At 35.4% G+C, this 26313-nt stretch overlaps 1 pseudogene; it reads left to right on the forward strand.

The window, feature by feature from the left end:
* The first annotated feature begins 1283 nt into the window (after nucleotides 1-1283).
* On the forward strand, nucleotides 1284-25194 carry LOC112407087 (ectonucleoside triphosphate diphosphohydrolase 6 pseudogene; annotated as a pseudogene).
* Nucleotides 25195-26313: the final 1119 nt, after the last annotated feature.

Here is a 26313-nt window from a genome sequence, read left to right on the forward strand (position 1 = left end):
AAGTTACTGAGGCCTCATAAAATTAATTGCTTTGTGTTCCTCTTTTTCCATTACATGGAGTATTTTGTGTAAGGTTGCTATCATTTCTTTCTTATATATTTGGAAGAATTCTAAGGAAGACACATGGCTCTGAGCTTGTGGATTGTGACTTGTAGGAATTTTTATATTTTTTTCTTTAATAGGCACCAGACTTTCAGATTACCTATTGCTTCCTTTATTTTTTTGACACATGGTGTTTTTAAAATGTTACTACTTTCATGCAAATTGTCAAATTTTATTGGTATAAGGTTATTCTTAATATCCTTTCTCTCTTGACTATCTGTACAGACTTTTTCCAGACTAATAAAAATATTAATATTAAAACTATGATGTGAGATCATAAAAATCATATTTTGGAAAAAGAAATAAAAAATAAAATGTTCATAACATTTTAAAGTGAGAACAATTTTAAAATGTTTCAAAATTTTTACTAATTAGATAATTTGTACATAGAGAGAAAGAGGAAAATAGTTTTAGGCTTACACATGTAAAGTACACACACTTAAATCATAACAAAGTTATCACAGGATAATGAGAATACAAGTGCCTATCATTTTGTCCTTAAAGATTGTTCCTGCAATTTACATAGTTAAGATGAACATGAATTGCCTTCATAATGTGAACAATCTTTCAAATTGAAACAGGAACCCATAATTTTGTTAGGATCAATCTCAAAACTAATTTAATTTTCTAAAGCATATTTATAATTGTCTGTATAAATGCAATTATTTTATGTATTCAAAAGCCTACCAAATATACCATATATACTTTTACTTCAAGATTTGCTTTTGGAAGATTACAACATTATTTCTCTAAATCTATATTTAGCTTTTCTGTAATATTTACATTTATTAGAAAATATATATAACACCATTTATTTATAGTGATATGACAAATCATGTTGTTATTTCTCACAATGATAATTTATTATCAGAGATCATTTGGTTAGTGTTGGAAAAGACTGTAGAAAAACTAATCTTTGTTCCTGCTTACATTACTAAAACAACTGATCGTGAGATTCTATAGATAGAGCAGACATGGTATCTAGATCAATTGCATTAGTGAATCTAGCCAAGTACTACCAGAATAGGGATGTGACATAAATGAGGAGATCTATGTATGAAGAGGTTCATACTCACATATTGAGACTTGCTGGTAAAAGAGTGGGAGCATGTGGCACCGAAGTAGGTCTTGGAAAGAAGACTGGCTGGGCGTTTTTATGGTGTTTAGATGATTGCGCTGCGATGAAGGTCACACAGTTTGAATCTCTTGTCAGCACCAAAGAAGGGAGCAAGTCCCCTGCTTTCTTATTAGCTTGCCCAGATGTGAGCTAGAAGCGTAAGAAGGAAGGACAAGGCTTAAAATTTAATATCTGCAGTCAAACATCAAAATTTGGAGTTAGACAATTTATGACACCCTACTAGGCACATACGAAAATTCTAGACTCCTAGAATGAAAGCAGATGTGCAGGATTAACTACAGTTTTAGCACAGTAAGCTAGTTTTATCATTGAGGAAAGTTTTATACTAATGTAAGAAAGTAATTCCACCAGGTTCCCAACCACTAGCCAAGAGCCAGCTTGACAAGTAAGCCCCTTCTTAGGATCGAGTCTTGGGCCTGCAATGTTAACTCTTCTTTTTTAAAGTTAATTAACTTATTTATTTTTATTTATCTTTTTTATATGGAGCATAGTTGATTTATAATGTTGTGTTAGTTTCAGGTGTACAGCAAAGTGATTTAGCTATGCATATACATATATCTCTTCTTTCGCATATCCTTTTCCCGTATAGGTTATTACAAAGTATTGAGTAGAGTTCCCTGCACTATACAGTAGGTCCTTGTTTATTATCTATTTTATATATGGTAGTGTGTATACGTTAATTCCAACCTCCTAATTAATCCCTCCCCTCCACCTTTCCCCTTTGGTAACCATAAGTTAGTTTTCTAAGTCTGTGAGTCTGTTTCTGTTTTGTAAATAAGTTTATTTGCATCGTGTTTTTTGATTCCACATATGAGTTATATCATATGATATTTGTCTTCTACTGTCTGATTTACTTTACTCAGTATGCTAATCTCTAGGTCCATCCACATTGCTGCAAGTGGCATTATTTTATTCTTTTTTTATGGCTGAGTAATATTTCATTGTATACATGTACCACATCTTCTTTATCCATTCATCTCTTGATGGACACATAGGTTGCTTTCATGTTTTGACTACTGTAAATAGTGCTGCTATGAACACTGGGGTGCATGTATCTTTTCTGCACACTATACACTGAAGTTCACATAGACTACTTCACCACTTTGAGATCACAAGATTTTGTAGCAAGGCTTTAGCAAAACTTGTTTCCCAATTTTGTACTTGCATAAGATACAGCTAATAGGCTGTCCTCTAGAAGAGTTGTTGCAACACAGGAAAAACAAAATCAATCCTCAAATAGAGTGTAGTATACAATATTTTGTCTATCTAAGTTCTGGGCATTTTTAGCTGCGTTATCAACTTGTTGAACATTTTCTACTGACCTGAGTTGTACAGTGTGAGTGCTGCATCAGTTGATGAGGGTCTCCTAGGAACAACAGATCTCCTTTATTGCCAAGGCATGATGTCCTTGATAGTAACAATGAATGTGTAAATTAGAGATTTTCACCCTGCTTCCTTCTTTGCCCTGAGTGGTTGGTATCTGTAGTCATCTTCATGAATAATCTAATTATTTTTCAAGTTCTCTGCTTGAAGAGCTACTATATATATTTATATAATATTGTTTCCCATATTCTTTAGCTTATCTTTTTGATAAGAAATTACTTAATGAAGTTTTAGAGTAAACTACATACAATGTGAAAATAGAGTTTAGTTAACTTACACCTGTGTTGTCAGTAAGTATATCAGTATGCTTTCAAGGCTCTTAACACTCTACTATTTAAATGCTATAGTTTTAAAATTCAATTATCTTTTGATATGGGAGAATCAAGTTTTTTGTTGTTGTTGGAGCATAGTTACAATTCTTTTAATAAATAGGAGATTGAAAATATATGCAAAGTGTGGCACATTTATTAAAGTAATTATATTTTGAATACTTAACTGCAAATTTTATACCTCCTGGCTGAGGAATAAAATTGAAATAGCAAACATGCCATAATGCAATTTACAATATAATTAGCTATCAGTAGCATTATGTATTTCAAGTAACTCCATTATTAAAATGTTTATAATTTACATAATCAGACAAATAATTTAATAAGGTTCAGATAGAAGAGTTTTTTCCTATGTAAATAAAGGACTATTCACAAGTAGAAGTAATGTCTAAGTTTAACTACAGGGAATAGTTTAAGTGTCACAAACCAGAAGAGATGTTTAACCCAAATAAAGTAGAAAAATAAATTTTATCATTAAGGTATACTTTTTTTTTACTATTATAAATGATTGTCAACAAAGGTAAAATGAAATGTTTTTATGGCTTTACAATTTGACCTTTAATGTATTTGATATTTATCATAAAATAATATAATACAGTTGACCCTTGAACAACGCTGGGGTTGGGGGTGCCAGCCCTCCTTGAATTTGAAAATCTGCTTATAACATTACAGTGGGCCCTCCATACCCTTATCTTCAGATTCAACCAACTGGGGAGTGTCGTACTGTAGTAAGTATTTAGTGAAAAACAAATGTGCTTATAAGTGGACTCAAGTAGTTCAAACCCATGTTGTTCAAGGGTCAACTGTATTTAACTTAGTAATTAGAAATACCTTTAAAAAGTTACTATACTTTTCCTTTGGGGAGTTACCAAAAAAATCAAAAAAATTTAAATTATTTTGATACCTTCTCTACTTATGTGTTATGTGCTGTTATCAGTGCTAGAGTCCAGACATGTCTGGGAACTTTGAAAATAGAACATATAGGCTCAATAGAAGTCTTTTTGTAGAGGAGGAGGGGCCCCTCCTAGAAGGAAATTCATTCAAAGGGAAAATTAGACTAGACCTTAAGAACTAGATTCAGTAACTCTTCTGTTTCAAAAAGAGGAATTCTGATTACAGTCCAGTGTCTGCCACTGGATAATTTTTTCCTTTAATTTTCTGATAGTTTGAGGTCAGATTAGGGCTTATATAAAGTGTAAGAAAACATAAGTTATGTTGAGACATCCTATCTCATTCCCTGGGAAACATTATAATAGTGGACTCTCAAGAAGGGTTCACTGTGAAGTGGTTTTTGAGGGCTCACAGCTATGATTACAGAAGAAAACAGAATTTCCATCCACAAAGGTAGTAAATAAGGGCTGTTGATTAGCTTGCTTTTTGTTCAAAGTGCAACTGAAGTATTTCAAGACTCTCACAGAAGCAACTGTAAAGCTTTATAGGATCCTGAGGTTCTTGTGAGAAAGAGGTGTCATAGATAAAGTGGACTAATGTTGTTTTGACTAATTTGATTTTGTCATTATTGTTTCTCGCAATGCTATTCTGTTATAGTTACAGGTATCAACTTTTTGTCAATTTAGAGTGCTGTTCAGTCAGTCCCTTCTTAGTGTAGCTATGCTTGATTGCAGAGCTGCTCTAGCACTGGGTAGAATTCAGGATATTTGTTGGACCACCTTTGTCCTTCCTTAAAATCTTTTAATAGGAAAAGAAATCAGATTAAAATCAAGGGATGCCTTAAATGAGAATGAAATCTAGAAGCTTTGTGTGTTTTACTTTTGACTTCTGGTCTTTTTGAGTCAACACACAGTACTTTGCACATCTTCCTCTAAATATTCTTATTTACACATTTATCTCCTAAGTTGTCATATTGAGCATGGATCTACAAACTATGGTCTACAGGTCAAACCTAGCACTTGGTCTATTTTCATATTACCATGGGCTAAGAATTGCTTTTACTTTTTTTTTTAAGAGTTGTTTTTTAAAAAGAAAAGTTCATGCAACAGAGACTGTACATAGACCACAAAGCCTAAAATATTTACTTCTTGACTAATAACAACAACAAATATAGTCTATTCTGGATACAGAGAAATGCCTTCAATAGAACTTTCAGCAATGATGGAAATTCTCTAAATGGACACTTTTCAATATAGTATTACCCAATATATATCCAATAATTCCAATATGGTATTCACTAGCCACATGAGTAACTACTGAACACTTGAAATGTGGTTAGTGTTACTGAAGAACTGAATTTGTAATGTTATTTCATTTTAAATAATTTACACTTAAACGTAAATGCCAAATGTCAGTACCATATTTTGCAGCAAAGATCGTAAGCTACTAGAAGGCAAAACCTATTGGATACTTTAATTCAATGCTTATTAAACTTCAACGTGCATATGAATCACCTGGAATCTTGGTAAAAGATTTTGATTTGGCAGATCTGAGTTGAGTCCTAAAATTCTGCATTACAAAGAATTTTCCAGGGTATGTTGCTGATGCTGGTGTTCACATCATAATCTGTCGGGGAAAGCAGAATACCTTGAGTCTAGTAAGTAACAAATTGTAGAATAAGTGATTTTGAAAATACTGTTACCAGGGATTCCTGTGAAGGAATCAGAAAATGATGGTAAGTGACATAATCATACACTTACACTCAAGTCTGTGTGTAACACTCACTGCTGAGCCATCTTTCATCCCAGCATTTGCTTCCTAAAGTTAAGAAATCTGAGAGTGGACTGGACCTCAAAGATATTTTCTAGGAATAATTCTGTGTGTGTGTGAGTCTGCTTGTGTTTGTACATGTGTGTGACAATGGTGTAGCCATTTGCTGATTGGGTGCTATTTTATATAATTCAACAATCATGATACACTGTGTTGTAAGCCATGAGTTCTAAGACAAATTAATATAACCTGGATTTATAAGAATTAGGGATATTTAAAGTAATGAAGACTTACATTAGAGATGGCAGTTAAGAACATGGATTTTAGAGCCAAATTGCTTGGATTCCAACCCAGGTTCTGCCATTACCAAACTTTGTAACTTTGGTCATTTCATGAAAGTTCTCTGTGGCTCCAGCATCTTCCTCTAAAAGGGGAAGAATAGCAGTATACAGTCACATAAGCTTTCTTATGAGGATTAAATGAGTTAATACAGGTAAAATGTTAAGGTTTATTCTAGTCAATATTTCTCAGTTATTATTGGGCAATAAACATTGATATGTTACCTAAGTATGTAAAATTATCTGAACAAAGTGATAAGAGTAAGAGCTGTTGAAATGTGAGAATCAGTGTTTAGCAGTACAAGCAATATGTCTGTATCTGTGATCCAAATGTGTTAATATAATATCAAATAGCATTGGAAAGAAAGTATAAAGTATAATAGTACTAAATAGGATTATAATTTTATTTCAACTTATAGAATAAAATGACTTAAAACTATCTTATATTAGTTTTTAATGACTACAGAATTTAAAAATGTATTTTCTGCCATGTTCTGATACTTAGCTTCATGGATGACAATTTTAGGAATATAGCTATTTTCTTTTCTCACACCATACTTCGAAGCATAGTATAGATAATTACACACTTAGAAGCCAGGAGCCATGAGTGCATCAAAAATATTTTATTACAAACTTGGAGAATTAAAGTTCCAAATTATAATTACAAAAAAAATTACAGATAGTGACAAGGGAGACCTTTTTCTTCAGTGTAGAACACAAGGTTAGAGGTTGCATCTGAATACATTTTCTTTCTACTCTTTTTCCTTCTTTTCTCTTTTTCTTTTCTTCCTTCCTCCCTTCCTTCTTTTTTTCCTTCTCAGCAAATGTATTTAAAAATAAAAACAAACAAACAAAAAGAATTTATGAAAAATAAAATCAGAGGATGCCTAATGGATACAAACTGGGATACTAAGAAAGAGGTGGGGTTTCCCTGGTGGCGCAGTGGTTGAGAGTCCGCCTGCCAATGCAGGGGACACGGGTTCGTGCCCCGGTCCGGGAAGATCCCACATGCTGCGGAGCGGCTAGGACCGTGAGCCACGGCCACTGAGCCTGCGTGTCCGGAGCCTGTGCTCTGCAACGGGAGAGGCCACAACAGTGAGAGGCCCGCGTAACACACACACACACACACAAAACAACCCAAAATAACTTTTGTGAAAACTGAATGCTCAAATTTGTACAAAGTGCCTAGGAGAGTACAAATGATTTTTGTTGTGAGAAAATTGTTGCCCCCCAATTTATGTTCTTTAACGGTCTCTAATGAAGAAAAAAGTATAAGGCTTATTTTATGTGACTTCAAAATTAAGGATAAACTTCTTTGGGTGGAAATTTTAAGAAGAAAACTTTGGGTTTAGGTGTAAAAGAACATTTCCTGAAGTTATATACAGACCAAAGATGCATGAACCTCATTGAGAAGTAGCTATTTCTATGTTTAGAAGTTTTGAAACAGAGACTGGATAGCAACTCCTCAGTGGTGAAGTTTAAAGTCTCAAGGAGTACATACAAAGAGCTCTTCTAATTCTGCTGTTCAGTAAGTCTATGTGGAATTGACTGGCTCTACCTTAACATTTAAAATGGATTCCATGAAAATAAATATTCACTCAAAGCAAAGCCACATTGCCTCTTAAAAGATACTGGGTAAGTTCAGGAGAAAAAAAAGCAATTATATAAATTGCCAGAAAGATCTGTGCATAACAGCTTGTCCAGATAACCTGAATATATTGCTTATCAGATAATGGCAAATAAAGATTGTATCTCTCCCCCACTTATGGCACAATACAAATAAAATTATGCTCCACCTCCCCAGAGAGAAAGACAAACAGAGAAAGAGACAGAGTGACAGAGAGAGGGAGAGAGAAAGCATTCTGCATTAACAAGGTGGTGATTGGTAACTTTTTTAGTGTCTCTTGTATAATTAAACATGCTCTGGAGTCCCAGTGATCAGCTGGAAACTAATTTTGAAAAGCAGCTCTTCTGGAGTGTTTTTTGTTTTGTTTTGTTTTTTGAAAGACTAAAGTGTTTCAAGCACATTAGGAGTTTGGAAAGTCAAATAATATAATAACAATTAGAAAAAGAGGTGTTATTTAGTTAAGGTAAGGTAATGCCATTTAATGAAAACACTCTAGAGTACCCAGGACCATTGGTAGTAAAATTTTCACACATAAGAGCAAACTTCTATTACTCCCTTGATTCTTTCTCCTTCAAATTTGTTTTATAATTATATGGGAACAATAGAATGAAAAAGACTCCTTCCTCAATAACTGTAGAAGTGGACGTCTTTGTGTAGAACAAAATGCATGAAAATAGGAGAAGAAGAATATATTTGGTGCTCAGGGCTTTCAAAAGACAACGTACAGTCGTATGGAGAGATTGAGCTTTAACTTATACAGCCAGCTCCCATAACAAACAGTAAACACTTATTAAATAATTCTTTGTACAAGATATTTTGAGTAGCACTCAGGGGAATATAAATAATATAGCACAACATTTCCTGCTGCTATGTTTACAGTAAAATTGAAAATGACAAAGTAATCAGACCTGCTATGATAGGCATATTGTTTATATTAAAGCCTATCAAATCTCATAGGTCAAATATTATTGTTCCTATATTATAAATATGAAAACTGAGGTTTAGAAATATTGTCATTTATCCAGACCTTCAATCAATAAATGCTAGAATTTGTTCTCAAACCTAGATATGTCTTACTCTAAACTCAGAATATTTAGCCATTGGACAGATTCAAAGTGGAGAAAGTGATGAGTGCTAAATGAATGCTGTGAAGAGTACTGAATATATAAAAGACATAACTCTGATTTTGGATGAGCTAGAAAGTTTTCATGTAGAATAGAAAGCAGCATTTTCTCTATGAAAGATGATAGTTATTTAGGTAAGCCTAGAAGAAGGAATAGGGTAGATTTTTAGGAATTTGTAACATTTACTGAAACATAAATATACATTAAAATAATTATCTGCCAATTCAGTGATAACATTGTTGAACATGAAAACTGGTTGGGAAATATTAAACCTTTTTTCAACTCTCAGACAACACAGTAAAAATAGCTTCCATCTCTATGTCCAACAAAACCACCTAACTCCCTTAAACATAGAAATAAAATATCTTTAATTTGCCTTTCTCATTCTAGTCTTTAGTCTACCTGGAAATTATTTTACGTATGTCACAAGGTAGGATTACAGATTTGTTTTCCCACATCATGATGGTGGTTATTTAGTAATGCTGAAGGTAATTATAATAATCATGGACAATAACCCAACATGTTACGTTTGCTAGTTGTCAGTTATCTTAATACATTACATATATTAATTTAATTAATCTCCACAAGAACCCTCTGAAGGAAGCATATAATTAGTGTCCCTGCTTTACAGAGGAGGAAACTGAGACACCTAGACGTTAACTGCTCAAGATTACAAACCTGGTAGGTGCATTTCTGAGATTTGGTTGTATACATCTGGCTCCAGGTTTGCGTCCTTAATGACTATAATCCAACCTCTTTTAGTTAGATAACCAATCACCTAGCACCATTTATTTTAAACATCTATCCTTTGTTCACTGATCTGCAGTTCAATCTCAATTAAATATTGTGTTTATATAATATGGATCTATTTCTGAGCTCTCTTTTCTGTTCCATTTATATATTTTCCTGTTGTTTCACTGATGTGATTCTGTCTTAATTACCGAAGCTTTGCAATAAACCCTGTGGTGAAGAAAAATCCACCAACTCTGTGGATTTTCTTTAATAGTACCTTGACTGTTCTTGACTGTTTGTTTTCCCAAATACGTTTTAGAAAAACTTTGTTAGGTAACATCAACAAAGGAAAAAAAATTTAATGGCATTTTAATTTATATATTCTTGAATCTATAGCCCAATTTGGAGATAATTGACATCTTTTCACTTTTAGGTCTTCTAATCTATAAACATAGGATATCTGTTCATCCATTTGGTCTTGTTAGATCATGATTTGCTCACTGTCTCTTAAAATAATTTATGAAATTATTAAGGAGAACTACTCCAAAGATGATGTGTCTTTATTTATAGTAAACATTTAGGAGAACTGTCTTTTGGACTAAAAATGTGATGTGATCTTTGTTTTCAGATCTATGTTAGGATTTGCTTCTGATTACAACTTTTCAGGGAAATCTTCACTCCACAGACCTCCTGCTCTACAATGAGCAACTTTTATTTCAATCTTAAGATGAAAATTAGACTTGATTCTTACTTTCACAGAAATTATAACCCTGTGGAATTGTAGTTTTATAAAAAAATGTGGTCTTGAATTCAACTTTAGCAGGTGTTGAGACTGTGTCCTCATCCCTTGGTGTACATTGAGTCCTGGAGAACCAAAGCTTGTCAGGTTCATCATTTTTGTAGAAATGTAGCCAGAACAAAATTGTCTCTGATACTGGGTTCCCACCTTCATTTAGATATTTTGTCTCTTTAATGATTTTAGTAATATTTTGATAAATTGTTTAAATACTCCTAACTGCTGCCTTTTTAGTTGTTTTCTGGATACTTAGCCACATATTTTAATATAAACAAGACTCAATTTTATTTATTTAGTTTAAAGTTATTACTACCAGCTCTTCTTGAATATCTTATTATAATTTTTCCTAACTTTTGTCAGTCATGTGCTTATGAGATCATTTATGTTTATATAAAATATACATATTCTACTACTTGTACTTTCTAGTGACATCCTTAAATCTTTATAAATTACTGATATTACTGTTTAATATGAAAGGTGTGAGGAAATCAGAATGATATAAGATGACTATGGATATGAGCTAATTTTTAACAATAGAAAAAACACATATGGTATGTACTATACATAAAAAGGAAGCCTAAAAACAGAAACATACAAAATATTCATTCAATGATCTTGTATGAATTGAGAAGCACTGTCTGAAATCTTTGTTGTTAAAATAAACAAACAGTCAAAGGGGAGTCTCATGCTTTTAATAATTTTAAGGCCAAATATCAGCTGAATTATCCACATATAAACTTTAAATATGATAGATTTACATACAGGTTCATAATTAGAGACCAAGCCACTTAGTCTCTTAAAATTTAGAGAGATTGTGGAGATTATAGAGTTGACAGAAAATATTCTGAGTTACAGAAATGTATGCAAAGCTACAGATCTTTCAAATATGGTGCTGAAGATCTTAATAAAAATATATTTTTTGCCAGCTGTTTACAGATTTTCTAAATTACAGCAAACGCGTTGTAAAAAACCATGTGCCAGATGGAGAAAGGCTCATATTTCCTAAAGTGTTAATGAAGTTTAGTTATAGCAAGTTAGATACAGGAAAAAAAATATTAGTATAAGACATAATGATTTTGTCAAGCCAGCAGCTGCCACAATGAACTACTCAAGTGCCCATATTTGGGCATGTTTCCCATATTAGTTACCACATTTATCATATAATGAAATACTGAAAAATGTTGACTTTTGATGCAAGCCAGGCTTAATGTATGTCACTTATTTATAAAAAACAATTTTAATATAATGTGATATTGTATAACAGCAATAATTCTAGAATGCATGAATGGTTTCATGGACTAATTTTTATTCATGTTCATGACAGAGTCACCATTTGGAAATAGTTAAAGGATTGATATGGATGAGCATACACAAAGAATTTTATTCATTTGGGTAATTTCAGTGTATTGTTAAATGTGTTTATGTTAATATCTCAAATGTTGAAGATACCAGATAAGTTTTTTATTACATAAAAGTAGAAAATTGGCCATTGATAATATTGATACATCCAGAAACTCAAATTTATTCTCATTTTAATGTTATAAAAGTTGTCTTCACAAATACAGTACCAACTTGTCTCAGTAATCAGTAGGCAGAAATATCTTCCTGAGACATGAAATGGTCTCCAGTAACATTGTAATAGATTGTAATATTTTTTCATAAACATTGGCATGTACAGTTATTAACTTTAGCTTTGAAAACATAAAGAAAATAAAAGATATTTACATTGAATTTAGTAGAAAAGTTGTATTAATGGTAGCCCATATAGAAATTTGTTAAGCTTTGTCAATAATGTTTGTTAATACAAATGAAAAACTGTTTTACCTGTTCACTTAAAATGGTGCAAAACTAGTTTATTAAAACTAGTGGATATAGTGTGGTTAGAAAAACTGGTCAGAAATGGTTAGAAACTGTATCTGATTGAGAGTAAACAAGATAATGAGGCCTAAACTAAAATGATATGAAAAATATAATATTGCTTTCCCAAACCAAATACAACAGAATGTTTAAAGTATTACTCATGTTAAGTGATCTATTTTTTTTTTCATTAGCACATAAAATTGATGAGTGGAGGGCATTCTGTAAATAGAGAAAAAAAGCATTGACTACTACCAGTATGAGCATAAGGATGTTCTTGAGCTTGAATGTTGAGAAAGTCAGATTTATAAATCTTATCATTTATTTAATACAGTTGTAAATATGTTAATTCAGAGGAATTTGTTAGTCTTTATGTCTATTTTTATTAAATGTAATATGTGTTAATATTTATTATGAAAATTATAATGGTTTTTTATTGAAAATCAGATTAGACCAGATAAACTATAAAGACTTTTTTTACCTTTTAAATATATGTTTATTTGAATATGGCAACCTTTTTAACTCCACATATTGTACCAACCTAATAGATTAGTTTTCTAAGGATAGGAGTGTACTAAGATGAGCAGTGATGCTGCCAAAGCTCTACCAGAATATGTTGTTTGAAATATGTGATATCTAAATGTAGCACACTTTCCCTCCTCAAGTACTGAGGGAAAGGATGTTATCCAAATTGGCTCCTTTATGCTGTTTTAGTTAGGTATGCTATAAGGAAACTTTAGAATTATTTATTCCCCTGTAATGCTTTAAGAATATACATCAGCGGTGACCACTTGTGGTACTGATCATGTATGTGAACAGGTAGATGAAATATCTTTGGGCTCTACATTAAATCGCTCTTAGAAGTTACCTACCCTCATACTTAAAAGGGGTTAAATAGCTCTCCCTACAGTCAGTTACTAGAGACTCCCAACAAGCATCATGGCTCAGGGTGGAGAACCAACATTTAATCTGGAAGACAGCTGCATTGTGACCTGACAGCTGCATTTCACTGAAGAAGGAAAATATATATCCTTTAAATTAGCAGAATTAAAAGTCATACTTTTGGGGCTTCCCTGGTGGCGCAGGGGTTGAGAGTCCGCCTGCCGATGCAGGGGACACGGGCTCGTGCCCCGGTCCGGGAAGATCCCACATGCCGCGGAGCGGCTGGACCCGTGAGCCATGGCCGCTGAGCCTGCGTGTCCGGAGCCTGTGCTCCACAACGGGAGACGCCACAACAGTGAGAGGCCCGCATACCACAAAAAAAAAAAAAGTCGTACTTTTATTTCATCAGAAAAACTATATAACAACAACAATGGTAAGGTATAGATTTATACAGCTTCTTAGACAGTAGTTAACAAACTGGATATATAGTCAGAAAGACTGGCCTTAGACAACTAGGGAATGGAAGGAACTCTACTCTGGGCACTGATACGGAGATGGCATTTGGAAGTGGGACAAATGGATATTTATCAAAACAAAACCCTTACAAATTCAGTAGCAGCCAGGAACAAACAAGTGATTGCCTTTATTCAGTACCTAGAAGTAGTCTCTTAACTACATTAGATGAGCAGTCATAGAGACACTCAAGCAATGCAAAGAGAGGAAAAAGGAATATCCCTTTCTCAACCTCACCATCAGGCATGAGCTCTGTCTCCTTTCTCATTGCTCTCTATAGGACAATTTCTGAACTATCAAAAATTACTCACCAAGGGCATAAGCTGAAGCTATATTCTTCACAAACATAATTTTTAAAGTCTTCTAATTAAGACTGTGTTTGTTTTAAAAGGCATATTTTTAGATTTTCTAATTTTGAGTAAAAATAATTTACATTTCAATTGGAAGGAAATATGCTAAATGTTCTGAGACCAGTGTTACTACTACTACTGTTATCAACCCTCCCGAGTTGGTCCCTGACAAGGGTCCTTCTGCCCAGTGTTGCTTGTGTCAATAGAACGAGACTGAGTTGGATTCAGAAGCAAAGGAAAGTTTTAGGAAAGCTTTATTCTTCCATCAGAGCATGGAGACATGCGAGCTCTCACTCTAGAGTTGACACTGTCCCCTCAGGTGACGGGCGGGGCTGCGTTCTAGGGCTCTGTCATAGGGAAGGGAAGTGGACAGTGTTCCTGCCTGGTGGGCGCAGGTGTGCTGCTCAGGCTCCAGAGAGCAGTGCCTGGTGCAGCGACTCTGCACACAGCCCGCCTCCACCATCTTGAGCTGAGTGTCGTGGACAGCGCTTCTGCCCACCGTAGGGAGCTGAGGTGTCGACGCAGCCTTTTCGCACTGGGAACTCTGGTCTGAGGTGCCGGGGCCAAGGCCTCTGCACACGACAGCCTATGAGCACATGAGACTAGACTAAGCACAAAGGAAAAGGAAAAGGTTAGACATTATTTTATTACCCACTTTAATTTTTATTTCCCAGTAATTGTTAATGAGCTTTGCCAGTGACATCAGTACTATCACTACTATTCCTGTTTAGTTCCCATTTATTAAATATTTGAAGTGAGTCAGATATTGCTTAACTTCAGCTGAATTCTCTTCAGATAAATTTTAGAGTTTTCTGAGAGAGTATTATTAATATCAACACGGTAATTTAATTGACTTTCCCCGAGGCACACAGCTGAATAAGTATTTGCACCCAGGCAGGCCACCTTCAGGGAATGCATTTTATTTTTTTATTGTTTATTTTTATTTATTTTTTTATACAGCAGGTTCTTATTAGTTATCCACTTTATATATATTAGGGTATACTTGTCAATCCAAATCTCCCAATTCTTCACCCCAGCCCCCCCCCCGCCACTTTCCCCCCTTGGTGTCCATACATTTGTTCTCTACATCTGTGTCTCAATTTCTGCCCTGCAAACCGGTTCATCTGTACCATTTTTCTAGGTTCAACATATATGTGTTAATATACGATATTTGTTTTTCACTTTCTGACTTACTTCACTCTGTATGACAGTCTCTAGATCCATCCATGTCTCTACAAATGACTTAATTTCGTTCCTTTTACGGCTGAGTAATATTCCATTGTATATATGTGCCACATCTTCTTTATCCTTTTGTCTGTCAATAGGCATTTAGGTTGCTTCCATCTTCTTTAATTTGTTAATATGGTGTATCCCATTGATTGATTTGCATATATTGAAGATCCTTGCATCCCTGAAATAAATCCCACTTGATCATGGTGTATGATCCTTTTAATATGTTGTTTGATTCTGTTTGCTACTATTTTGTTGAGGATTTTTGCATGTATATTCATCAGTGATATTGGTCTGTAATTTTCCTTTTGTTTTTTTTTTTATAGTATCTTTGTATGGTTTTGGTTTCAGGGTGATGGTGGACTCATAGAATGAGTTTGGGAGTGTTCCTTCATCTGCAGTTTATGGAAGAGTTTGACAAGGATGGGTGTTAGCTCTTCTCTGAATGTTTGATAGAATTCACCTGTGAAGCCATCTGGTTCTGGTCTTTTGTTTGTGGGAAGATTTTTAATCACAGTTTCAATTTCATTACTTGTGATTTGTCTGTTCATATTTTCCATTTCTTCCTTGTTCAGTCTTGGGAGGTTATATCTTTCTAAGAATTTGTCCTTTTCTTCCAGCTTGTCCATTTTATTGGCTTAGAGTTGCTTGTAGTACTCTCTTAGGTTGCTTTGCATTTCTGTGGTGTCTGTTGTAACTTCTCCTTTTTCATTTCTAATTTTATTGATTTGAGTCCTCTCCCTCTTTTTCTTGAGGAGTTTGGCTAACGGTTTACCAATTTTGTTTATCTTCTCAAAGAACCAGCTTTTAGTTTTATTGATCTTTGCTTTTGTTTTCTTTGTTTCTATTTAATTTATTTCTGCTCTGACTTTCATGATTTCTTTCCTTCTATTAACTTTGGATTTTGTTTTTTCTTCTTTCTCTAGTTCCGTTAGGTGTAAGGTTAGATTGTTTATTTGAGATTTTTGTTGTTTCTTGAGGTAGGGTTGTATTGCTATAAAGTTCCCTCTTGGAACTGCTTTTGCTGCATCCCATAGATTTTGAATCATCATGTTTTCATTGTCATTTGTCTGTAGGTATTTTTTGATGTCCTCTTTGTTTTCTTCAGTGATCTCTTGGTTATTTAGTAATGTATTGTTTAGCCTCCATGTGTTTGTGTTTTTTATATTTTTTTCCCTGTAATTGCTTTCTAATCTCATACTGTTGTTATCAGAAGAGATGCTGGATATGATTTCAATTTTCTTAAATTTACTGAGGTTTGATTTGTGACCCAAGAAGTGATCTATCCTGGAGAATGTTCCATGTGCACTTGAGAGGAAAGTGTAATCTGCTGTTTTCGGATAGAGTGTCCTATAAATATCAGTTAAATATATCTGGTCTATTGTGTCATTTAAGACTTGTGTTTCCTTATTAATTTTATGTTTGGATGATCTGTCCATTGGTGTAAGTGAGGTGTTAAACTCCCCCACTATTATTGTGTTACTGTTGATTTCCTCTTTTATAGCTGTTAACATAAGCCTTATGTATTGAGGTGCTCCTATGTTGGGTGCATATATATTTATAATTGTTATATCTTCTTCCTGGATTCATCCCTTGATCATTATGTAGTGTTCTTCTTTGTGTCTTGTAATATTCTTTATTTTAAAGTCTATTTTATCTGATATGAATATTGCTACTCCAGCTTTCTTTTGATTTCCATTTGCATGGAATATCTTTTTCCATCCCCTCACTTTCAGTCTGTACGTGTCCCTAAGTCTGAAGTGGGTCTCTTGTAGACAGCATACATATGGGTCTTGTTTTTGTATCCATTCAACCAGTCTCTGTCTTTTGGTTGGAGCATTTAATCCATTCACGTTTAAGGTAATTATCTATATGTATGTTCCTATCATATTTTCTTAATTGTTTTGGGTTTGCTTTTGTAGTTCCTTTTCTTCTGTTGTGTTTCCCACTTAGAGAAGTTCCTTTACATTTGTTGTAGAGCTGGTTTGCTGGTGCTGAATTCTCTTAGCTTTTGCTTGTCTGTGAAGCTTTTGATTTCTCCATCGAATCTGAATGAGATCCTTGCCAGGTAGAGTAATCTTGGCTGTAGGTTCTTCCCTTTCATCACTTTAAATATATCATACCACTCCCTTCTGGCTTGTAGAGTTTCTGCTCAGAAATCAGCTGTTAACCTTATGGGAGTTCCCTTGTATGTTATTTGTTGTTTTTCCCTTGCTGCTTTCAATAATTTTTCTTTGTCTTTAATTTTTTTCCAATTTGATTACTATGTGTTATGGCGTGTTTCTCCTTGAGTTTTTCCTGTATGGGACTCTCTGTGCTTCCTGGACTTGGGTGGCTATTTCCTTTCCCATGTTAGGGAAGTTTTCTACTATAATCTCTTCAAATATTTTCTCAGGTCCTTTCTCTCTCTCTTCTCCTCTGGGTCCCCTATAATGCAAATGTTGTTGCATTTAATGTTGTCCCAGTGGTCTCTTAGGCTGTCTTCATTTCTTTTCCTTCTTTTTCTTTATTCTGTTCTGTGGCAGTGAATTCCACCATTCTGTCTTCAAGGTCACTTATCCATTCTTCTGCATCAGCTCTTCTGCTATTGATTCCTTCTAGTGTATTTTCATTTCAGTTATTGTATTGTTCATCTCCTTTGTTTTTTTTTTAATTCTTCTAGGTCTTTGTTAAACATTTCTTGCATCTTCTCGATCTTTGCCTCTATTCTTTGTCTGAGGTCCTGGATCATCTTCACTATCATTATTCTGAATTCTTTTTCTGGAAGGTTGCCTATCTCCACTTCATTTGGTTGTTTTTCTTTGGTTTTATCTTGTTCCTTCATCTGGTACATAGCACTCTGCCTTTTCATCTTGTCTCTTTCTGTGAATGTGGTTTTTGTTCCACAGGCTGCAGAATTGTATTTCTTCTTTCTTCTGCTGTCTGCCCTCTGGTGGATGATTCTAAGAGTCTTGTGCACGTTTCCTGATGGGAGGGACTCAGGGAATGCATTTTAAAACACTTTGTTACATTGGTTTGCACAGTATCTGAACATAATTTGTTTGTGTCTGAGTTACAGATAATACAACCTTATACATTCATGTAAGCTCCTCAAGTATCTAAGGAGTGATTTTATTCCTATTTTGTTCTGTAGACATAGGTAGAAATCATTCTCTGGAATTTGCTGGCCTGTGTGGTCATTCCTGAGTACATCTCTTCTACCAACAAGCAACATAGTCTTAATTAATGGTTAAGAATACATTTCAAACCATCACTGTTTCAGATACCTGCTATGATATGGAACTCTGGGGGAAACTATCTTATTTTTTTTTTCTTTTCCCATATGCTAAAATATATCTGAAAATATTTCCAGAGGTCAATTCTTGCTTTGCCAACAGAGAACATTAGGGCCAACTCTTCTGTAATGTTTAGATAGCTTACTATCTGAGAACACTGATTTTGTTTCTCAGGTTTTATAGAAGAAACATGCCTGCACTACAGAAATAGTCTTTAACTCATTTTTGATTATGATTAAGCATTTGTCTAATAATGAATTTTGTTGGCCTTTTTCCCCAGTTCCTGGGAAGTCACCTCTAAACTCTTGGATCTTCCTTAGCGACAGAAGTGTCATTGTTATTCATGGTGGGTTCTGACTACACTTGATGGTTTATACTGAGGTGGCTTAGGGTGGGCCCCTAGATAATTTGTTTGAAAGAGATGACTCAGGATAGAGGCTGGCCATGGACCAACTATGCGAGGATTAGCATTTAAAGCAACATGATATCCAGATTACCCTGGAGGTCTAGTGGTTAAGACTCCATGCTTCCAATGTAGAGTGTGCAGGTTTGATCCCTGGTCAAGGAAGTAAGATCCCACAAGCCACGTGGTACAGCCATAAAATAAAATAAATAAAATAAAATAGTTAAATATATTTTAAAAGCTATTTCAAAATTAAAATACATTAAAAAAAATAAAAATAACATGATATAAACCAGCCCTCTGGAGAGATGAGTGAAGCTGGAAATTGAGTTCAATAACATGACCAATGATCCAACCAAGCATCCTTACAGAATGAAACCCCAGGAATTCCCTGGTGGTCCAGTGGTTAGGACTCCATGCATTCATTGTTGAGGGCCTATATTCAGTCCCTGGTCTGGGAACTAAGATCCCAAGCTGCGTGGCATGGCCAGAAGAAAGAAAGAATGAAACCTTAACCAAAACTTTTAGATACTAAAACTCGGGTGACCTTTCTTGGTTAGCAACTCTCTCTGTGCAGTATCATACATATACTGGGAGGTTGATGCTTCCTGATTCCACAGGCAGAGGACAACAGAGGACTTGTGCTTGGAATCCTCCTAGAGTTTGCTCTATGTGTCTCTCTCTTTGGCTGGTTCTGATTTGTACCTATTTGCTATAATCAAACTGTAATCATAAGCATAGCTCTTTCTGAGTTCTTTGGGTTATTCTGATAAATTATCAAATATGAAGCAGTGTTGAGAACCCTCAAATTTAAAACAAGCTGGTCAGAAGTGAGGGTGGCCTGGGGACCCCAAAACTTGTGGCTAGTCTGCAATGAGGGCAGTCTTCTGGAGGACCACTCCCTTAACCTAGAAATTCTGGCCTAACTCTGATTAGTTGGAGTAATCAGAGCAAAGTATTTAAATATATGATTTTACTTTCAATTTAAAACTATACCAATAAAATATTGTGAGATATTTAAGGATATTCAAATATAGTATAATACGAGTTTCTGTGTAGTGTTTAAATATTACAATTATATTAACATCATAGACAAAAATGTGTATATTAGGTTCTAATATTTCCAAGTGTTGAAGCCTAAGTGTTTTTGCAGCAATTTATCTTTAATTTAAAATTAATTTAATTTGCTTCATTTAAAATTGTGATCTTCATAATACCTGGAAGCGTAAATCTCCTAGAAGTAAATATAAGTGGTAACCTTCTTGATATCAATATTGATGATGATTTCTTGGATTTAACACCAAAAGCATAGGCAACAAAAGCAAAAATAAACAAATGGGACTACATCAAACTAAAAAGCTTCTGTACAGCAAAGGAAACCATCAACAAAATGAAAAGGCAATCTACTGAATGGGAGAAAATATTTGCAAATCATGTATCTGATAAAGGGTTAATATTTAAAACATGTAAAGAACTCACACAATTCAATAGCAAAAATACAAACAATCCAATTAATTAGTGTGAAGTTTCCTCAAAAAACAAGAAGTAGAAGTACTATATAAGCCAGAAATTTCATTTTTGATTATTTATCCAAATAAAATGGAAACACTAACTCAAAAAGATATATGCACCCCAATGTTCATTGCAGTATTATTGGATATGGAAATAACTTAAGCATCCATTGATGGATAAATAGGTAAGGAAATTGTGAGATATTTATATATGAACAGTATTTACCCATAGAAAGGAAGGAAATCTTGACATCTGCAATGACATGGATGGACTTTGAGGGCATTATGCTAAGTGAAATAAGTCAGACAGAGAAGGACAAATGTAATCTCATTTATGCATGGAATTTAAAAAAAAAAAAAAAAACCCACGAGCCCATAGGTATAGAGAACAGATGGATGGTCTCCAGATTCAGGGGTAAGGGGTGGGTAAATGGGTGAAGCAGCTCAAAAGGCACAATCTTCCAGTTATAAAATAAATATGTCATGGGATTGTAATGTACTGCCTGGTGACTATAGTTAATAATACTGTATTGCATATTTGAAAGTTGCTAAGAGTAGATCTTAAAAGTTTTCTCCACAAGAAAAGAATCTGTAATTATGTATGGTGATGATGTTAATTAGACTTACTGTGGTAATCACTTCACAATATATACAAATATTTAATCAGTTTTATGACTGAAACTAAAATAATGTTATATGTCAATTATACCTCAATTTAAAAAAAGAGACCTTTGAAAACCGTTTAAGAACAGAAGTAAAGAATACTCTAGCTTCAGGTTGTTGGGTGCTCCCCTTATTTCTTCCGTTTGAAATCTTGAAATAACTGACAGAAGTTATTTAAAAATAATAATAATAAAATTGCAGAACTAGAACAAAACATTTCACAATTTGTATGGAAACACAAAAGACACTGAATAGCCAAAGCAATCTTGAGAAAGATAAACGGACTGGAGGAATCGGGCTTCCTGACTTCAGACTATACTACAAAGCTACAGTAATCAAGACAGTATGGTACTGGCACAAAAACAGAAATACAGATCAATGGAACAGGATAGAAAGCCCAGAGAGAAACCCACGCACCTATGGTCATCTTATTTTTGATAATGGATGCAAGAATATACAATGGAGAAAAGACAGTCTCTTCAATAAGTGTTGCTGGGAAAACTGGACAGCTACATGTAAAAGAATTGTATTAGAATACTCCCTTACACCATACACAAAAATAAACTCAAAGTGGATTAAAGACCTAAATGTAAGGCCAGACACCATAAAATCCTTAGAGGAAAACATAGGCAGAACATTCTATGACATAAATCACAGCAAGGTCCTTTTTGACCCACTTCCTAGAGAAATGGAAATAAAAACAAAAATCAACAAATGGGACCTAATGAAACTTAAAAGCTTTTGCACAGCAAAGGAAACCATAAACAAGACCAAAAGACAACCCTCAGAATGGGAGAAAATATTTGCAAATGAAGCAACTGACAAAGGACTATCCTCCAAAATTTACAAGCAGCTCATGCAGCTCAATATCAAAAAAACAAAAACCCAATCCAAAAATGGGCAGAAGACCTAAATAGACATTTCTCCAAAGAAGATATACAGATTGCCAACAAACACATGAAAGGATGCTCAACATCACTAATCATTAGAGAAATGGAAATCAAAACTTCAATGAGGTATCACCTCACACGAGTCAGAATGGCCATCATCAAAAAATCTACAAACAATAAATGCCGGAGAGGGTGTGGAGAAAAGGGAACACTCTTGCACTGTTGGTGGGAATGTATATTGATACAGCCACTATGGAGAACAGTATAGAGGTAACTTAAAAAACTAAAATTAGAACTACCATATGACCCAGCAATCCTGCTACTGGGCATATACCCTGAGAAAACCATAATTCAAAAAGAGTCATGTACCACAATATTCATTGCAGCTCTATTAACAATAGACAGGACATGGAAGCAACCTAAGTGTCCATTGACAGATGAATGGATAAAGAAGATGTGGCACATATATACTATGGAATATTAGTCAGCCATAAAAAGAAATGAAATTGAGTTATTTGTAGTGAGGTGAATGGACCTAGAGTCTGTCATACACAATGAAGTAAGACTGTCATACAGAGTGAAGAAGTAAGTCAGAAAGAGAAAAACAAATACAGTATGCTAACACATATATATGGAATCTAAAAAAAAAAAAGATTCTTAAAAAGCTAGGGTCAGGACAGGAATAAAGACGCAGACGTAGAGAATGGACTTGAGGACATGGGGAGGGAAGAAGGGTAAGCTGGGATGAAGTCAGAGAGTGGCACTGACATATATACACTACCAAATGTAAAATAGATAGCTAGTGGGAAGCAGCCACATAGCACAGGGAGATCAGCTCAGCTCAGTACTTTGTGACCACCTCAAGGGGTGGTATGGGGAGGGTGGGAGAGAAGGAGGCACAAGAGGGAGGAGATATGGGGATATATGTGTATGTATAGCTGATTCACTTTTATAAAGCCGGAGCTAACACACCATTGTAAAGCAATTATACTCCAATAAAGATGTTAAAAAATAATAGTAGTAATAATAAATTTAAGTGTTTCTAGGGGAGATGGCAGAAGAACTAGAAGCAGCTTTCACCTAGCTGCTCTGGTGGAATGACACCTGCATCCATGGATGGGACAAAGGAGGGCATACAGGATTCATGGGGAGAACCAGAGACTTGAACAACCATTTATGTAAAGAAATCTGGAAGTGCCTATGCTACCACTAAATCCTGTGAAAAGGCTTTGCAAACAACAGCAAAATGAAGTGATAAAGTACCTTTGAATAGGAGAGAAAAGCTGCTAAAGATGCAAAGGAGTTGGTCAGCCCTTGTCTGTGTCCCAGGTTCCAAGAAGAGTGGGATCATGTTGAAATAATATATAGCATATTGGGACAGAAGGCATTTGGCCTCCGTGAACTCTGTGCCAGCAGAGTGGCAGAAATCCTTTTGAATAAAGTGCACAAAATGGAAGAAGTGAAGAATTTGAATTTTTATGCATTTTTTTAGCATCATGACTTTGCAGCAAATTTTGTCCTCATGGATGCAGAGAAAGGAGGCAGTCTTATGGGTGGAGACTTCTGAGATTGCAGCCAAGTATGTGTGTTGGACAATGGAAAACCACCCACAGAACAACCCTTTCATATGTATGCACTTGTCTCAACTTTGTCAGTTTGCTGCTGCAAGAATTCAGGTTTCTGGGGAACAAAGTGCTGAAGCTGACTCGGAAAACTGACAATGTTGAGACTAGCTGTGCTCTGAGAGCCATTTTTCATTATGTGGACTCACTGACCTGACAGAAGAGTCAAGCCTCTTGGCAGCTGCGCTCCTCAGCACTTCCTACTGCCAACCTGCCACCTTTTTTTTTAAAGCAGCAGCCTCAAGAGGCTCTTTATTTATTTATGTATTTGCTTTTTTGGCTGCACCTTGCAGCATGTGGGATCTTAGTTCCCTGACCAGCGATTGAATCCATGCTCCCTGCAATGGAAGCACGGAGTCTAAATACTGGTCCACCAGGGAAGTCCCCCACTGCCTTCTTCTCCCCTACCTCCCAGTCAGCACTCAGGTTTACGTTGGGACCTCCTCACAAAAGTGGTGTTAGTCTCCATATGAGCAGCATTTTTAAGATAAATTCTGAGGATCTAATGTATAGCACGGTAACTATAGCTGATAAAACTATATTGTATAATTGAAGTTTGTTGAAAGTAGAACTTAAGTATTCTCACCAAAAAAAAAAGAAAGGCTAATATGTTAAGTAATGAATGTGTTAATTAACTCGATTGTGGGAATCCTTTCACAATGTATACATATATCAAAGCACCTTGTGTACTTTAAATGTATTATTATTTTATTTGTCAGTCATACCTCAGTAAAGCTGAAAAAACAGTCAAAAAAAGAAACATACTGTGCATAAGAGAGGACTAGAGGAATGTTCCTTGATACACCCATCCTTGAAGGTTTACAGCACAGTTTGGCTCTATCTGCCTATTATAATCCTTAAGATGGATTTCGAAGCACAGGGAAATGGTTTTGACCATTTCCCTTCACTTTAACTCTTCAAAATAAACAGAAAAGAACAGTACACTTTTGTGAAACTCCCACCCTATCCTAGTCTGTCAGCTGGCTAGACAGCCACTAATGTGATTTTATGCTTGATTTTACTGTTGAGGTGTTAAGAGGGCTCACAGGGTGGCCTGCCACCCTTGTCCCTTCTAGCCTCAGTGTGGGGAGAGGGGAGACCTACCCAAGGGATTTGCAGAGTTCTCTGTGTGATGGCTCTTGGGTTGAGCATTAGCTTCATCTGTGCAGCACTACAGCCTCACTGTGGAGCGAGGCTTTATCGCATGTGACCTGGAGACCAAAGGGTTGGGAGAAGTTCTGGAGGTAGGAACAAAATACAGGCCCAGGCTTTCTTACCTCTGTATACCTGTTGACATTAAGTGAGCAGTGGACCAGACTGGGGCAAAGGTCATGTTTAGACCAGTGAAGCTCAGTTCCCACCATGTCTCACTGGGTAGACAACTTCCACACTGCCCTCTCTGTCTCCAATGTTCTCCCTGCAGTGATGGGGCATCCCCATGGTGCAGGAGTCCTTTATTGCTCTCCCTGCTAATTTCCTGGTTTCCTCTAGGTGGGGCAGTTCTCCACCTTCTCTGGGGAAGAATTGGGTGGGAGGTTCTATAGACCAGCCTGGCTGCTCTCAGTGTGAGCCAGTTAAAAGCAAACGCAAGAAAACAAACCAAAAACAAAAACATAAAACATTTGGCACACCAGGACAGACGGATCCTGGGGTAGCCTCCTGTGAACTTTGGAATTTAACATGTTTATCTCTTCCTTGGGTGTGGACATGTGAAATATTCCAGATGTCTGTTTTATTCAAATCCTTGGTTGGTTTGGTTTGCAGTTAACTGACAGAACTGTCTCTATGAATAGAGTTATGTGTACCCCAAGGAAGGAGGGGTTGGGAGTGGCAAAATATAGACTTTCATGGTGATTAGACTTATCGTGGTGATCATTTTGAAATGTATAGAAATATCAAGTCAGTATGTTGTGTAACAGGACCTAACGTGGTATTGTAGTTCAATTATACTTCAAAGACAAAGAAACAATCACAAAGAAAAAGAGATCAGATTTGTGATTACGAGGGGGGGGGGAGGATTGGATGAAGGCAGTCAAAAGGTGCAAACTTCCAGTTATAAGATAAATAAGTACTAGAGATGTAGTGTACAACATGATAAATATAATTAACATTGCTGTATGTATATGAAAGTGTCTAAGAGAGTAAATCCTGAGTTTTCATCCCAAGGAAAAAATATTTTTGTTTCTTTTTCTTTTATTTTGTATCTATAGGAGATGATGGATGTTCACTAAACTTATTGTGGTAATAAAATATATATGCATGCCCCTGTGTGCCCTGTCTCTTCATAAAAACATGCTTAAATGTGAACGTGATTCTAAGAGTTAATTGTAAAAATATTTATAGTTGTAGTGCTCCGGTTTCCAGGTCTTTGAGTGATGCCTCTGCAGTGTGGGTGCTGAATAGTTTGTGTGAAAATTATGTTCTGAGCACTCGCTGGCCTGGGCACCGATTCTACGTCCAAGTGCATCAGTACCACGTGCAACATTTGCAGCCAAGCAAGGGCAAAAGATGCTGGGAAGCCCGTGTGTGGTTTTCATATGCAGACCCTAACTGAAGGGTCAGAATCAGAGTCTCTGAATCACCATCTCTTTACTCTACCTGGTTTTTTGAGCCATAGTCCATTCACTCGTCATCACACCAATATCCCTGATACTCATTCTTGACCCATCCTGTATCCTTCAGCGCACTGTGATACCTACTGTACAATAAATAGAATAAACTGAACCTTGTATGTTCCATTCAAAATAAAAAGGCTTACAAGGGAAAAGAAATAAAGCATTCTTATCAATTTTTCTCTAGCAACAGCAATACTTATCAAAAATGTATTAAATGTTGCTTACTTCTGTTATTGAATGAATTATAGTAACAGCTTCAAACAAAATGCACC

The sequence above is a fragment of the Neophocaena asiaeorientalis genome, unplaced genomic scaffold (genome assembly GCF_003031525.2).
Source record: "Neophocaena asiaeorientalis asiaeorientalis breed wild unplaced genomic scaffold, Neophocaena_asiaeorientalis_V1.1 scaffold1021, whole genome shotgun sequence".
Classification (NCBI taxonomy): Eukaryota; Metazoa; Chordata; class Mammalia; order Artiodactyla; family Phocoenidae; genus Neophocaena; species Neophocaena asiaeorientalis.